The 14,743-nt window shown below is 37.4% G+C and overlaps 1 protein-coding gene across 9 annotated transcripts in view; it reads left to right on the forward strand.

The window, feature by feature from the left end:
• Positions 1-14,743, forward strand: part of LRRC28 (leucine rich repeat containing 28) — a 55,207-nt gene that overhangs the window by 11,196 nt on the left and 29,268 nt on the right. The window contains exon 1 of one of the 9 annotated variants that reach the window (XM_069025402.1): positions 10,591-10,658. The exons of the other annotated variants lie outside the window; for them this stretch is intronic. The gene's annotated coding sequence lies outside the window, so the exon portion shown is untranslated. Of the gene's footprint in view, positions 1-10,590; positions 10,659-14,743 lie in introns of those variants that run through there. 9 annotated transcript variants of the gene reach the window in all.

Genomic DNA, 14,743 nt, shown 5'->3' on the forward strand with positions numbered 1-14,743 from the left:
CTGAGACTTTCTGCATTAAATTTCTCCTGAAGTTTATACAAAATTTGGTCCTGAGCATTGTCCCTGCGTGTGTTTAGGTTTGTGTGCATGAAAAGTTTGCATGCTTAGAAATAATACTTGTGTTGCCTTCTTGTGCAGTGGAGAATCCCGTGGTGTGTGGTCTTTGTGTGTTTGTGGTGGTGTCCTTTGTGCCATTACTGCTGCTGGTGCTAATCCTGTCACCGTCAATGTGACGGGATGTCACACAAGTGTTACCAGCCCAAGCAGGATTAGCCTTTCACTCACACTGCATAATTTGCCCACTGGAGAGTTAATCTACTGCACTGAGTGTTTCTTAAACAAAACAATTCCCAAAGAGGGCTTCCAAGCATATTTTCTGAGATGTTCTCTGTAAAATTGTGAAGACTTCAAAGACTTCATTAAAAAAAAAAACCAAAAAAAAAAACCTTAGGAGTTTCAAAATAACACTTATGTTCAACAATTGAAAAAGGAGAGAAAAATAATAAATTCTGATGAATTGTTTCATCCTTAATTATACTGGTAGCATGAATCTTCATTATAGTGTCAGCTGGCATTCTGTTGGGAATGCTGGCAAAGTTCATCTGAACTAGGATGGGATGTGATTTCACTGCAGTGCATCATTTTACTGTGTGTTCACCGCTTTCTTGCCCTGCATTTCTGGGGAAAGACAGCTCTTAATGGCTCTTAATTTATAACAAGGAACCATTTAAGATAAAAGTTAGCTTCTACCTGTGCAGCTTGTGCAGAAATTAAAGATCTGCAGTAAAAAAGAGCTTTTGGGTTAAGATCACAGTCATTTATGGAAATTACTTCAGAGTCGTTGCCCAGTCATTCCTCTTGGGTCTCCATTCCCAGTGTCTGGTGTTAAAAGTACCCTCAGGTTTTTTTCAAAATTCCATGGATATCTAGGAGGATACTAAGTAATATCCTAAATGAATTGCTAGAAAATATCTTCATTGCAGCTGCAAAACAGTTGGATGGTAAATGTTTGCTATTATGTGTGAACACCCCCACTGTTCTATTGCATTTTAATTCATAAGAATGATTCTTTGTTGTGTCTTCCTTAATTGTGATTAAGAGCTAGAAGAAACAATGCAATTAATAGCATATGTTGATTCATTATGCATTTTTAATGATTTTGTTCCACAGTTGTGCTCTAAATTTTTAGTATTTAAGATTTGCCTTATAGAAATCAAATTTTAAACCAATTGAAGTAGTGTGCATTTAAGATCTAGATTTAAGCCTCTAGTCTGATTGTAGAGATTCTTCAGACTCTGATAAAGGGTGAGCCTGTAGTGTGGTTTATCTTCACTGGGATGGGCAGGGTTTTAATCTGTTAAGTTCCTGTTTTAATAAAACCTGTGACAGTTTAATAATAACAACCAATTTGCTTTTCTCAGGTTTGGTCATGATTGTCCAATGAATTTTTTAAAAATTATTTTAAGAGAGGAGATGGGAGAGAATGATAAAATACATGCAGCCAGTGTAGAGGCATAAGCTTTATCTTCCTGAAGAAATCAGGCAATACAGGACTGATGAGGAGGGAAATGGGCATTAGGTGAAGCATGGAAATGGTGTCCCTTGGAGGTGGGGAAGGACTTTACGTGCAGTGGCACTCTTGTAGTACTCTGGTAGTGTGATAGTCCTTCCTTTGCGCTCAGCAAACACTCCCAAATCGGTGCTGCCCTTGGATCAGATCCTGAGCTTTAGCCTCAAGGCTCTGCGTTTGATCTGCCACTGCTGAGGGGGCTTCCATCAGCATCCTTCAGCTGTTGTGAGAACTGCTCAAAGGTGACTCACCTGAACTTTATGAGAATTAAAGGGAAGAATTTGTCCAGAATAAGCATGTTGAAACTGAAATACAATAGCAAATGGCTGGAAGAAAATACTTAGTGAAATTCTCTTAATGTCATATTTTGAATATATTTTAGATAAGATTAATAAGCAGACCAGCTTCTGCCTACTACAGAGTCATCAGTATCTGTATTCTGGGGTAATCAGAATCCCTGAGAGGTTTTGCCTTTCAGAGAAGAGCTGATTAAAACAGTTGCAGATAAGTAAAAGGAGATTTAATGCTCTAAAGTTCTCTTGAGTACTTGTTTTCATTTAAATGCACAACATTGTTTTGTTCTGCAAATTGTAAATCTTGTAGCTGCTGTCTTTAACAGTTTCTTGGTTCATTTATTTGGCTCTGGTAAATGCAGTTCTTGAACATGAAGTAAGTTTTGTGAAATTTTCTACTATTTAAATGTAGCACTTAATCTAAATTCTTGAGGGCCATTTGGAAGTGTGTGACACCAAAGATGTTACTGGAAAAAATCAGCATAAACAAAAGATGGTTATTTCATATTATTACATTAGTTCATATATGAACTTGACTTAGTCGTGACATTGTGTTTTCACAGTAGCTGAACTTTATTTTTTCAGAGATTTCTCCTTTTAATCAGTGAATTGATATTTTAATTTAGAATTGTAGAGTTAGTTCTATATGGACGTACTGTCAGAAGGAAATTTTCTGAATCTTCTCACTCATAAATGACTAACTAGAAAGTTCCCCTTTGTTTCTGATGGTTATAATGCATATGATATTTCAGCTCCTTTCATTCTTGAGAAATGTTATTTCTCTTTGTGTAAGAACTACCCCACAGTTTAAAAAAAAATCCAGTGAGATGCATTACAAAAATTATTCTTGAGGCGTCCCAAAACCAAGGTTCTCTGTTCTGCTGTTAGCATTTTGATTTGGTTTGACTTTAGCCTCGGAATCTTTTGATGTGCAGTGGTGGCTCTTCAGGTTTACATTTTGATCTTGTAGCTGGAATGTATGTTTGGGGAACAGATGACTTAAAAGAGGGTGGGTTATACTCAAATTCAGATTTAAGTTTCTTACTTGACAAGGATTAGATGTTTTTTTTGCCCCTTACTTGAGAGGTACTTCTCTTTAGAAACAGCAAGTTTTGTAGCATCTTGTTCTAAGATTTAATTAAAAGTGAGGTTATGTTTACTCAGCACATGCTGGAGTTAATTATAGATTTACTGAAATGAAAAGCTTAATGTTTTGCCAAGTCAAGAGCAAAAGCAAGTAATTAAAGAAGAGGGTATGGTTTATGATCCCAGCCCATCTTTTGGCAAAATTCCCTTTAAGAAGGGGGAAAAAAAAAAATCAGCAGTTGTCTTTACATGGACTAGACCGATGTTCCCTTTGTGTTTGTTGTTCAGGAACTTTTAAGAGTTGAGTGCATTGACCAAGCAAAGAAAAAAAAAGAGTGACCAAATAATAGCAAATTTGTTGCCAAAAGTGGTAGGCTGTTTGTTTGAATGTTAAAGGAAAGTGCTGCTGAGGGAGCAGCCATTGCTGGAGGGGTGCAGGTCTCTGGCACAGTCCAGGGCAGGTTCCTGCCCCAGGACAGGGAATGTATGGCTTCCATTGCACATCCACATTTACGTGTAGTCTCTGGGGACTCCTGCATCTTGCATCCACTTGTTGCCATTTTGCTTCCTTTAGGTAGACTGAAGGAAAATGAATTAGTGTGCCTTTGGTGTATTTAAAGTGCAAACTGCAGGAATATTAAGGGAGATTAACAGCATGGAGACCCTTCTTTTCAGTTCTGTTCAAATCCTTTCCCTTTTTAAGGCAAATTGTTTTAGAAATACAGTCAGTTTAAGACTCATTAAAATACATTTGTAGGCTTATAAAACTTTATCTTCAAAGCATTTGAGAAAGATGCTGTGAAGCTGATAAGGGAGTGTTATCCTCATTTTACAGAGTGGAAAAAAAGTGTTTTTTACAGAAGTGATTTGCTCCAGGCCACAGCAGGAGTCAGTGTTAGCCAGAAATAGAACTTGGGTGTTCCCATTCCATTTGTTAAGACCACACCTTTTTGAGTCTGATCATATTTAATGTTAGGGAGGATTGAGTCTTCCCACCCATTATTAGGAAATTAATAATTATCTCTCCATAATGAATAACCCTCTGAGTTAATAGGAAATTAATAGCTGTAAGATCAGTGAGTTTTTGTAACTGAAACAACTTGTGCTTCCAGAAGGCTGGAAGAGTTCAGGAAGATGAATTTTGAAATATATAACTTTTATAGATAAATACTAGATAATTTTCTCTTACCTACGTAACTTTGGTGTAATGACAAGGAGGGTTCAGTCATTGCTAAAATTATAAATCAAACTGTAATTGTTGATTGCTGCTTTGTCTATTTATACAGTAACCCTTGGAATGTTGAGTGATTATTGCAGTCTGCTTTGCTTTGGAATTTGCTTTACTAAGTGGGGGCAGGAGAAACTTCCAGATATGAAAACTGTATATTCATTTCTCTCATTTTCTAAAATGTTGCTGTAAAGTACAATATCTGTATTTACTATTCATACCAGTATTTAACTGGTAAAGACTTCCTGAATACTCAACTTAGAATTCTGAATAGAGCTCAATATGAGGGATTTTGGTAAATCTTAATTAAAGGCACATAAACACGATTTCTTCCCTCCCTTCTTTTCACAGTAGATTTCCACTGATGGGTACAGCATGCCAATAATTCTGTTCTTACTCTAGACCCTGGCATGAAAATATGTGGTCCTAACTCATTTTTTTTTAAATTACGTTCCACATTTTGATTTAGAGGCTTCAAAATGAGGGGGAATAAATTTGGCTTCTTACCTGCTCCCCCCAGATTTTCCTTCTACTTTTATTACTGTCTCTGGTTGGGGCAGATCACTTTGATACTTAATAAAGTTCAAATTTTTTTTTTTATAATGGTTGTGAGTTTAAAAGCAAAGGCACAAACTGATGCAGACCCTGTTCTTTTTTTCAAGTTGGCATAACCTTAGTCCACTCTGCTTTCCTAATTTAGTAACATGTATAAAAATATGCACGACGGGACAGGTTTGGTACGCCAGGCACCCATCCAGGAGCGTGGTGTTTTTAAGTAAATGGACTTGTGGGGATTTGAGGAAAACACAGATTAGGTTACATGAGCTTTGGACTCTGGAAGTATGTGACTATTTAAAGAAGCATGGCCTTCTAAAAAAATATGTTAATTATTATAATAATATGTTGTTTTCTTTGGAGGAATTGATGCCTAATTATTAAAAATAAGGTTTTCTTTGCACAGATCTGTAAAATATATGGTGTGCTTAATAATTCAGTTCTAGCTTCAGTTTGTTTTATAAAACAAGAGTCAGCATACTAAGCTTTATATTACCTCTTAGGTTCAACAACAAGTAATTATTACTTTTTTTTCCTAAATCACTGCAAAACTTAACCATATTTGCCTGTAACTGTATTGCATTTTTCACATCAGAATTAGTAAGCTTTGGTAATTATGGTGTATTAATCCAGAAGCACAATAAAAATACCTGATTTCTAAGTCATTAATTAGATTTCTAGGAGGAAAAGATTTTAAACGTTTTGGGTTTGTATAAACTAATACAGCCCTATCCAGGCAGCCTGTAACAACTGAAATTTTTATAAGAAAAATTTCTCCTATGAAATTACAGCAGGGAGGAGTCAGGAAAAAAATGGCACCATGGATGGTTAATGATTGGGATTGGACTTTGTGAACTGCCTAGAGGTGACCAAAGCACAGGGCAGTGTATTGTACAGCTGGTATTCCTTATGGATTAACTTCCATGCATATCCAAACACACTGGTACCTGTTTAATTAAAGGATGTTGCTTGCTTGAGATTTTATAACAGTCTGCCTTGCTCAAACATTTGGTTTGGGTTAAAATCTCAGGAGGACTACTTCTGAGTGCTTGAAATTTATGGGGAGGGAAGTGAAGACAGAGGATAAAAGAATTCCACTAAATTCCTGGAAATTTTCGTTAACTGAAGTTTTTCCTGTATACCCTCACCTGTATAGAATGTCAGAATGAGTCATCTGTGCATAGAGCTGCTCACTGTTCTGTCTTTGTCTACTTGCCCCTTCTTAGTGTTATTTCCTTTCCCACTTCCCCCTCTGTTGAGGGGCTTTTAAAAGCCTCTTTGTTACTATCATATAAGATTTTTCAGTGTACCACAGAAGGTTCATAATGTCACTGGATGCTGGTAACAAAAATAGTATAAACATAGTCAGAAAAATTCCAGACCTATATTTTATGCTTAAAAATGTTGTTTCAATATAGGCTTTTGTTCCAACACTTCTTCCAGATGGGCGTCTATTGAGTGCACTGGAACTGAAATATTTCCCGTAACTGTAGCAGAAATGACGTTAAGAAACAAAAAATCCAACAAAACTATCTCTTTCAACAATGGCCTGCGGTATTCCTGGTATTCCTCATTCTGGTGCTGCACAGCAGGTCCTCAGAAATGCATGTGCTGAGTATGTATGTGTTGTAATTCAGTAATCTGAAAACTAATGGGAACCAGTTGGAGGAAGCCATCAGTGTTTCTCACTGTAACATTTAAATTACGGATTCAAATATTGCTTTGTGTACCAGGCTTATTGGACTAGAAAATTCCATCTTAAAATTTGCTATTCTAATTTAGAGCAATCACTGGAAAAAGTATTTGGAAATTACACTTCTTTAATGAGCATGGGTTTAGTTAAAAAAATCAATTGTGTTATGGTTCAGTGCATTACATTTTCAAGTACCTGCAATTTTATAAAACAGATTTTAACTTCTGTGGTCATTCCATATCAGAAAAAAAGGCACAAAAAAATTAGGCACAAACAACCTGGCACTGAGGGTTCATGTCAGTAAATGGAAGCCTAAAATCCTATTGTAGCACAAGGTAATGACCAAGTGTTCTGAGTTTTCTAATACTAGTTTTAAAATATTTAAAGGCCACTCAAAATTGTAACATAACTCTATTGATTTTGATTTTTTTCTTCTTTCTTGCGCATTTTAGCAAGATTATAATGATTTTGGATCAATCACACTTTTTTTTGGCCTCTAGTTTTGGTAATGCTTTAACTTGAAAAAAAAATCTGTGCCTGATTTTTAACTGTATTTAAGCATGAGCAGTATGCTGATTTAATTACTCAGTTCATTAATAGATCCAGGGGTGTCTGGGAGCAGGGTGCTGTGCATCAGCGTCTCAGACATCCTTGTTTTGTTGGAATTCTTTGTATGATCTGGGCAGAGACTGACCTGTAAAGGTTCTCTTTTTATGTGGCAATTCTTTCTGGCCACCAGATTTTTGTTACAGTTATGGTGGCATCATCTGTCTGGACATAGACATCTCAGAATGACACCACCTGAGTTCTGATCACTAAATACGTTGTTAATAGTTTGTTGAACAAACCTGGTTGTAGAGGGTAGCACTGTGTCTGTGTGAAGCTGCCTGTGACTTGCCGTTGCCTGATATTTTTATTTTCAGTTCCAAATCCTAGATCCCCATGTTTTTTATTTTGAAACTGGATTCTGAGGATGGGCCAGTGCTACCATTTGTTCCCTTCTGTTCTATGTGAGATCATAGTGAAAGATTTCCATGCACCAAACTCACAGAATTACTCCCTCCAGCCGCTCCCCGTTCTGTCCATCCTTTGAAGAGAAGCTACTAAGAAACCTGGTGAGGTGTAGGTGAAACGAGGATGGAGCAGGAAGAGCCAAACTAATTATTCCCGGTAGTGCTCCCAAGCCTGTTGAGCTTCTGGTTTAGCAGTGCTCCTGAAAATCAGAGTCCTTGCAGGGACATGCCTGTTGCTGAGCTCTGGGCCATGGGCTTTCCCCCTTAGCTGTTCCCCTCGAGGGCTCTCAGATAGGAGATAAAGGAGTTGGAGGTGCTTCTAATGGTGGGTACTTGGATGATTCTCGAATTCCTGAGAGGATGGGAGCAGATTTAACTGGATTCTCTTTTGTTCAGAGATTTGGTGCTGCCTCTCAAATCCTGGCTCGTTCTTCTGCTCAGCAGTGCTTGATTCCTCAAGTGACTGTAAGGCTCGTTTCTCCTGGGGTTTTCCTCTTGTTTGTGGGGGTAGACAAGAATTTTGAAGACGTTGAGAGTGCTTTAAGTAATCCTGACAGCCATTTGTGTGAAGCTTAAAACTCTGAAGATGTTGGAGGTCTTCATATGACTGTAGAAATGTGGTAGTTAATGTTGCATGTTCTTAGGCCTTTTTATTAAATAAGGAGTCTTAAGTACAACTCATTTCAACACGGTTCATTAAACATAAAATTGCATAACATTTCTCTAGTAAACTCAATTTGAGATTTCTCAGTGAATTGTTGAAATACAGCTTTTTTTTTTTTAAAAGACTTGCATGTCCAAGTAACTTCCAAGCTTTGCTTTAAAAAGCTACTTATGCAAAGTAATAAATTGAAAGAAATTTAAGATTAAATACTGATTTTAATACTAGTGAGAAACAGTCTTGAGTTGACAATAAAATGAGTAATAGGGTGATGTGGAAATGCTGCTAGACAGACAGATAGTTTATACACTAACATACCAAGTAGTCATTCAAACATCTGACAGAAGAAATGACAACCTGAAGTTTTTAGGGTATATGGGAACAGAGCCCTGATGGAATTCCTTTCCCCACTCCTGCTGTGGATAGAGCTGCGATTTGGGAACTGAAGGCTTTGGAAAGAAAGTCTCGCTGACCTTTGAATGTCCCCCCAATGTCATGCTGAGCCAGGGGCCACAAGACAAAAGTGGGAAGTTTATACAGCAATATATATAACTTTAGAGAACATTAGGTTGTCATTGCTGCTTTGATCAGTGATATAGTTTGATAAAACTCAGATAAAGGGCTTCAGGCTGTAGCATCAAAACAATGCATTGTGTTCCTTTTAGTTTGAAAAATGCATTTCTACAGTTGGTTTTTAAGAAGTGGAATGTGCTCATGAGAACTGATTAGACCTGGCACACAGACCTAAATAATGAAGGTCAAATAGAATTATTTGTTTTTTTACTTTTCAATTGTTTGAAAACTTGGGTTTGAAATTTATGGGGAGGACTCACTGTGACACAGTTATATACCACAGAAAAAAAATCAATCTGGAAGTGGCTACAGATGTGTTTGAATTCGGTCATTATTCCTTTTGTGGTGTTTGTTTTATGTGAGCTTATTGTCTGCATAGCAAATGAGAGAAAAAAGTGGAGAGTCTTTGGTTGCTTTTGGTTAGTCTTATTCCTGTGGAGTTGAATCTAAGATGTAGAAAAAGAGACTACCAGGAATTTCATTTTGCAGGGATGTAATTCTGTGTTTTCTTGCTTGGAGTGTTTGAAAGTGTTACATAAATGTATCTGTCAATCCATAAAGACTATAAAACATAACATTTCTAGTTGCTTGAGTTTTATGGGTTATCAGAGTAGGCTCTGAAGCTTAAAAGGTCATTGCTCTGTTCATAGCTCTGGCAAATCCACTTCCACCCCAAAAATTCATGGTGGCATCTCTGATAATCTTGGTAAAGGAGAAGGTGTGATGGCTTATTGCTTTACTGGCTGCTTTACTGTGCAACTGTCATCAGGACTGGTGAAAATTCATGTAATCACTGTTGTGTTTATTATGATAGAGTACTTGGATCTATGTTAAAGATAATGTGAGGGGTTCAGTTTGCTTTTGTGCTTTAGAGAAAACCCAACCTAACCCAAAAAGGAACCTTTAGGATCTTTTAACTTTGTTCTTACCTTAGGAAAAAAATCTACATCAAAAGAAAATTCATGTAAGTTACTGTAACTTTTTTTAAGGTGTCATTCCCCTCCTTTTGAAACTTCTTCCCTCAACATGCTGAATCCTCTACTGAGAGCACAGTAAAGCCTCTTCGTTGGAATTTGATACCAGGGTTTTTCCGTGTTAGGGCTGGCAGCAGTCAGGTTCTGAGCAGCACCCCCGGGGCTGTCAGGATTCTCCTCCTTGCGCAATGCATGTATCAGCTTGTCTCTATCATGGGAGGAGCAGGACGGGACTTCTAAGTAAGTCTTCTCCCTCTGACTGTTCTTACAGAAATCACTTGTTACTGAGGGCATACTTGAGAAATTAACCTCAACTCAAGTAGTCATACAGTGCCTAATATCAGACCGGCTTCCTAAGTAAAGGAATTGCAGGAAAAGTTGGTTTGTAACTCATCTGTCAGCACTGAATTCTTCTGCTGGGGATCTGATAGTAAAGATAAGCATTTACTGATTGCCTGGCACAAACACATGTGAGATACAGGAACCTCATTTCTGCAACTTCAAAACAGATGCTCCTCAAAATACTTGTAAAAGTCTTTGGTTTAGAGCTGTTACCCAAAAGTAAAACTGAACTTCAAGGGAGTTTTAAGGGTGTCTCTTGTAAACGTTTGCCAATAGCTGTTCACACGGGTGAAGACAGATACGTATTGATAAGGCGGAGACCAAACCTCAGAGGTGGAGAGATATTTTGAGAAAGATGTTTCCCATACAGATGGTGTTGGGCTTTCTGTAGTATGAGAACTTCTTTAATACCAACAATCTGTTCAGTGGTGTTTAGTTAAGGCTTTCAGAGAACCTCAGCTTTGAACAGATACTAAACTGCAGGTGTTTTTTCTCAGAAATTTTTCATCAGTTTGTAAATGTGTGAAAAAAAAAATGGTGGTAACTGCTTTGCCATTTCCAGGTTTACCTCAGGAAGGACTTAATGATTTCAGTGTGCTGGACTGCCAAGGAGCTCTAACTTTGTTTTGCTGCGCTGACTAATTTTGGGAGGGTCCTAAGAGAAGCTCAGGTAATCCATACAGGCAAAACCAGCTTTTCACGGGGATTACGTCCATGTTTACTGCCTTTACTGGCATTGTTATTTTAAAATAAGTTTATCTGTTAACTATAACTAAACTAAACTAATTTGCTAGTAATTTTTAATGTAAAAGCTCCTACTGATTTGAAATTTGTGAGATTTTTTTTTGGTTGCACTAAATTAACATTTATTGACAGGAAAAAATTAGCTCTTGAAGTTTATTTTTTGTATTTTTAGGATTAGGTGTTAAAAGTTAACTTGTTTTCCGGTTAAACTCTAAAATCTTTATTTATAAAGTTATCTATGAGTGTACTTTTGTCTCTTCGGTTTCCTTGGTTTTTTTCCTTTCTTTCCCTAAGCTCTCCCTAACCTATGTACAGTGATTAGCAATATTAACAGGTAGTTGATTTTACTTGTGCATTAAGCAAATGCAATTTACTAGTAAGGATTGAGTGCTCAGGGAAGCTTGCAGAACAGAGTTATTCAGTCTTTGAGAGGGAACAAACACAAACTGTTAATGCTGTGCAATAGAAAAATTTTATAATGTATGGATTTCCATTTTGGCCTTATTGACCAAGTATAATTTAGTTTTCTGCATACCATTGTGAGAGGGTTAAATTACTACTTGTTATTGACATCCTTGTTTTTACTCAGCTGTTCTATTAAATGAATTGAGGCAAAATAAAACGCATCATTTACTGACACTAAATCTAAATGGAAAAAGCCTGTAAAGAGAATGTGTAGAACTCGAGGTATGATGTGAGATTAACCTTCCCGTGGTCCATGTCACACACACAGAGTTTGATACCTGTATTTCAGTTAACTTAATGTTGTTGCAGTGGTATTTATTTAAAATAAAGTCCTGTGTTTTCCTTAGCATTGTCCAAATCTGCATTAAATTGTCATTCTAGATGGAAGGCTTTGATGCCGAGCAAGTACAAGTGTACTCTAGTTGGTAATTATTTAACATTTGAGAGGTTTATGAACTAAGACTACTTATTAGTGTAGGTAAAGGAATGCAATTCAGAATTACTTGAGTGAGGGGGTTGGAATGTAATTGCAAGCCTTACTTGTCTACTTTGTGCTGATTTGAAACACTAAACAGCAGAAACTATCACTGATTAAGACAAGGCTTGCAGTTGCTCTCAGCATTTGTAAAATCGGGACAATGCTAGTGTTGCTTGAAGTCAGATGTCTTCTCTTTTTCTTACTGATAATCTCAGTTTAAAACTGTTAGTAGTTGGTCCATACCATTTTTCAAGTAGTAACCATGTCATTATAGCAGCTCCTGTCTCCCCTTCTCAGCTGGTGAATTCTCTGGGCTGCTGAGTTCAGCAGAGACAGCTGGGACAGTGAGGAGGAGCAAGAGAATCTCCTGGTGCTGCTGGATCTATCTGGATCTATCGTTTTCATGTCTATTATAGTGGGAATATTTCCTGTAACATTTAGCCAGTCCGTCCCCAGTAATTACTGTTGCATTTTGTAGTAGCTTCCAGTGGCCTGGAAGAACTCGTAATTTCATAGGACTTGAGATAAGACAGTCCCATCCAGTAGCGTTCATTTAAAAAAAAAAATACAGTGACTACTGCTGTAAACGTGGCTCCAAGCTAAAGATCTCCCTTGGATTCTTTTCCTTATCCCACACAAATTTGTAGTTGCATCTTTTTGTTATAAAGGCCGAATTTTACCCTCAGGGAAGGGTGTTCTGTGGTGTCTCCCAATAGTATAATGAGTGAGCCATAACTCACCTTGATATAACAGTACTTTCCACTGAAAGACGAAAATTGAACCTGGACCTATTGCTTTTGTTATGCATTTAGTGGAAGAAGAAAACCCCAACTAACCTCAAGAAGAAGAAAGATGTGTCTGTTGTGAGTTGGTTGGAAACAGTTGATAGCAACAGTCAACAACAGATTGGTCTTTGTGTGGATTATTTAGACACCAGTGCTGTAACCGGTTAGAAGCCACTAATCTGTGCTTGTCAGAGGCCACTCTGTTGTGTTGATCTCTCTTTCCAAGTTATTCCTTGGAAGAAGAAAGGAAAAAGCTGTCCTAGAATTTACAGCCAGGTCTAGCCCTGTCTGTGTGGCTTCCTGAGCTGTCCTTAATCTCTCCTTAGGATGCTCCTTTTGTTTGCCTTGATTTCAGTACTGGTTTGTTGTACTTAAGTAGCCATCATTAGCTGTCCAGTATCGTGAGTTCAAATCATCAACGCCGTATTTTATGCACAAAGTTTTTCTGGAAGGCTTTTTTCCCCCCATTTCCATGTATTGATATTAGTGCACAGTGAATGGTAGATGATGTGCAGCAGTAAAGATAGTCAGACATAAACAAAACAAGAGAAACATAACAGGTCTCATGCTTTATTCATACCACTTTTGTTTATGTTCATACCACCCAGAAAAAGGAAAACAGCTGCTCCTCAAAGGAGAGACAACAGCAAGAAAACTCCTTAAATAAGTGACTTTTTCCTGTAGAATGCTAGCAGATCTTTTCATGCAACATATTTGATAAAGTACCATTCTGACTCTTTAATACTTCATTTTGGCTGCTCTATTCAAAATTTGAGTTATCATTTAATAAAACCATAGAGGAATATTAACACATTAATTTCACATCTCTAGCTTGTTTGTGTAGCAATAGTACCTTGCTGTGGGGCAGTGAAGTAGGCAGAGCACGCTAGAACAAAATGAAAGGATAGGTTGTCTTCTGAAAAAACAGACCAACCAAACAAACAAAAAACCCCAAACCAAACCAAGAAAACAGCAAACCTGATCGTTACATGGCCTTGAGTTACCTTTGTGCATAAACAATTTTTTTCTCTCCCTGTCACTCTTGCCCTTCCTCCCACCTTGTCCACTTTTCTCGTGTATGATAATTTCTGGTATTTTTATCATCTGATTTATTCTAACAGTTCTCATTGAAACCATCAAATTGTGGACAAAAATGTAATTCCAGACCTGCACTGAGAGGAAATATAGGCTAATAACCACTGTGGATCTGTGCTCTGTGTGTGTGTGCTGAGGGAAGCACAGAATGCTGGGCCCATGGCATTCAGACAGCTGCCATTTGTGTTAACTGAAGTTTAATTGTGGTATAAGATGGGGAACCACTGACCTTTAGAAGAGTTTGACTTAATGAGACTCTCATGCCTGATGTCTATTTTCAGCCATTTTTAGCTGACCTAAAATTACTGTTTAGCAAGGTTGGACTTTATGGAGCCACTTTTCTCACCTTTGCTTGTGAATGATGGCACAAAATAAATAAGGATTGGTACTAAGTTTGCATGTGACATTTAGCAAGGTTGAGGAAAAAAAGATTCTATTTCGGTATGTTCAGTAGAAGTATGTATTTTTCACTTGGTTTTGGGCTTTGTCTGCTTCTTAAGTGTTTTGGAGAAGAGTCAATGTAGTTTATGGCTCAAGTAGGTGAAACCAGGAATTGGGAACAGCTACATGAGGGGTGTTACATGACTATGCTCATTCACAAAGACTATCCTGCCCCAGAAAAATCTTTTCCCCTGTTCTTTGCAGACAGAATATTTGTGTGAAATGCAGCCATAAGTATTGCTTTGAAATTAGGAGATTGAAGTTTGATCAGCTGAGATAGAGGCTTTCTTCTTCCATAGAATTTTTATGGGTTTGAACTCACTCAGCACCTTATTTAAAAATGAGTTTTTCATAAAATAGTTGTTGCAGTATCAGAAGATCTCTTCCAGTACCTCTTTTATTTTTTTCCCCCCCCTTTAAAAAACTAAACAAATGTTAACCTATATGGAAAAAATATAAGGAAAATCATCTTCAGGTCGGTGGGACTTGTGAAACAGAACGTTTTTCAAGCTCTCTCACCAACAATACAGAAAAAGAGCTGTATGCAGCAGTGTCAAAATGTAAATGGGATTCAGTTTGCCTGCCTCTTTCATTGTCCTTTAATCTAATGATACCAATTTCAGTTATGGTCAAACTTCCTTGTTTGAAGATGGCACAGGTCTATCTTAAGCGTCGATTTGTGCTAGGAAATTTAATTTTTATAGTCTATGAAATGTGAGCTGCGTGGTAGGACAGTAAATGTAATGT

Source organism: Aphelocoma coerulescens, chromosome 10 (assembly GCF_041296385.1).
Source record: "Aphelocoma coerulescens isolate FSJ_1873_10779 chromosome 10, UR_Acoe_1.0, whole genome shotgun sequence".
Taxonomy (NCBI): domain Eukaryota; kingdom Metazoa; phylum Chordata; class Aves; order Passeriformes; family Corvidae; genus Aphelocoma; species Aphelocoma coerulescens.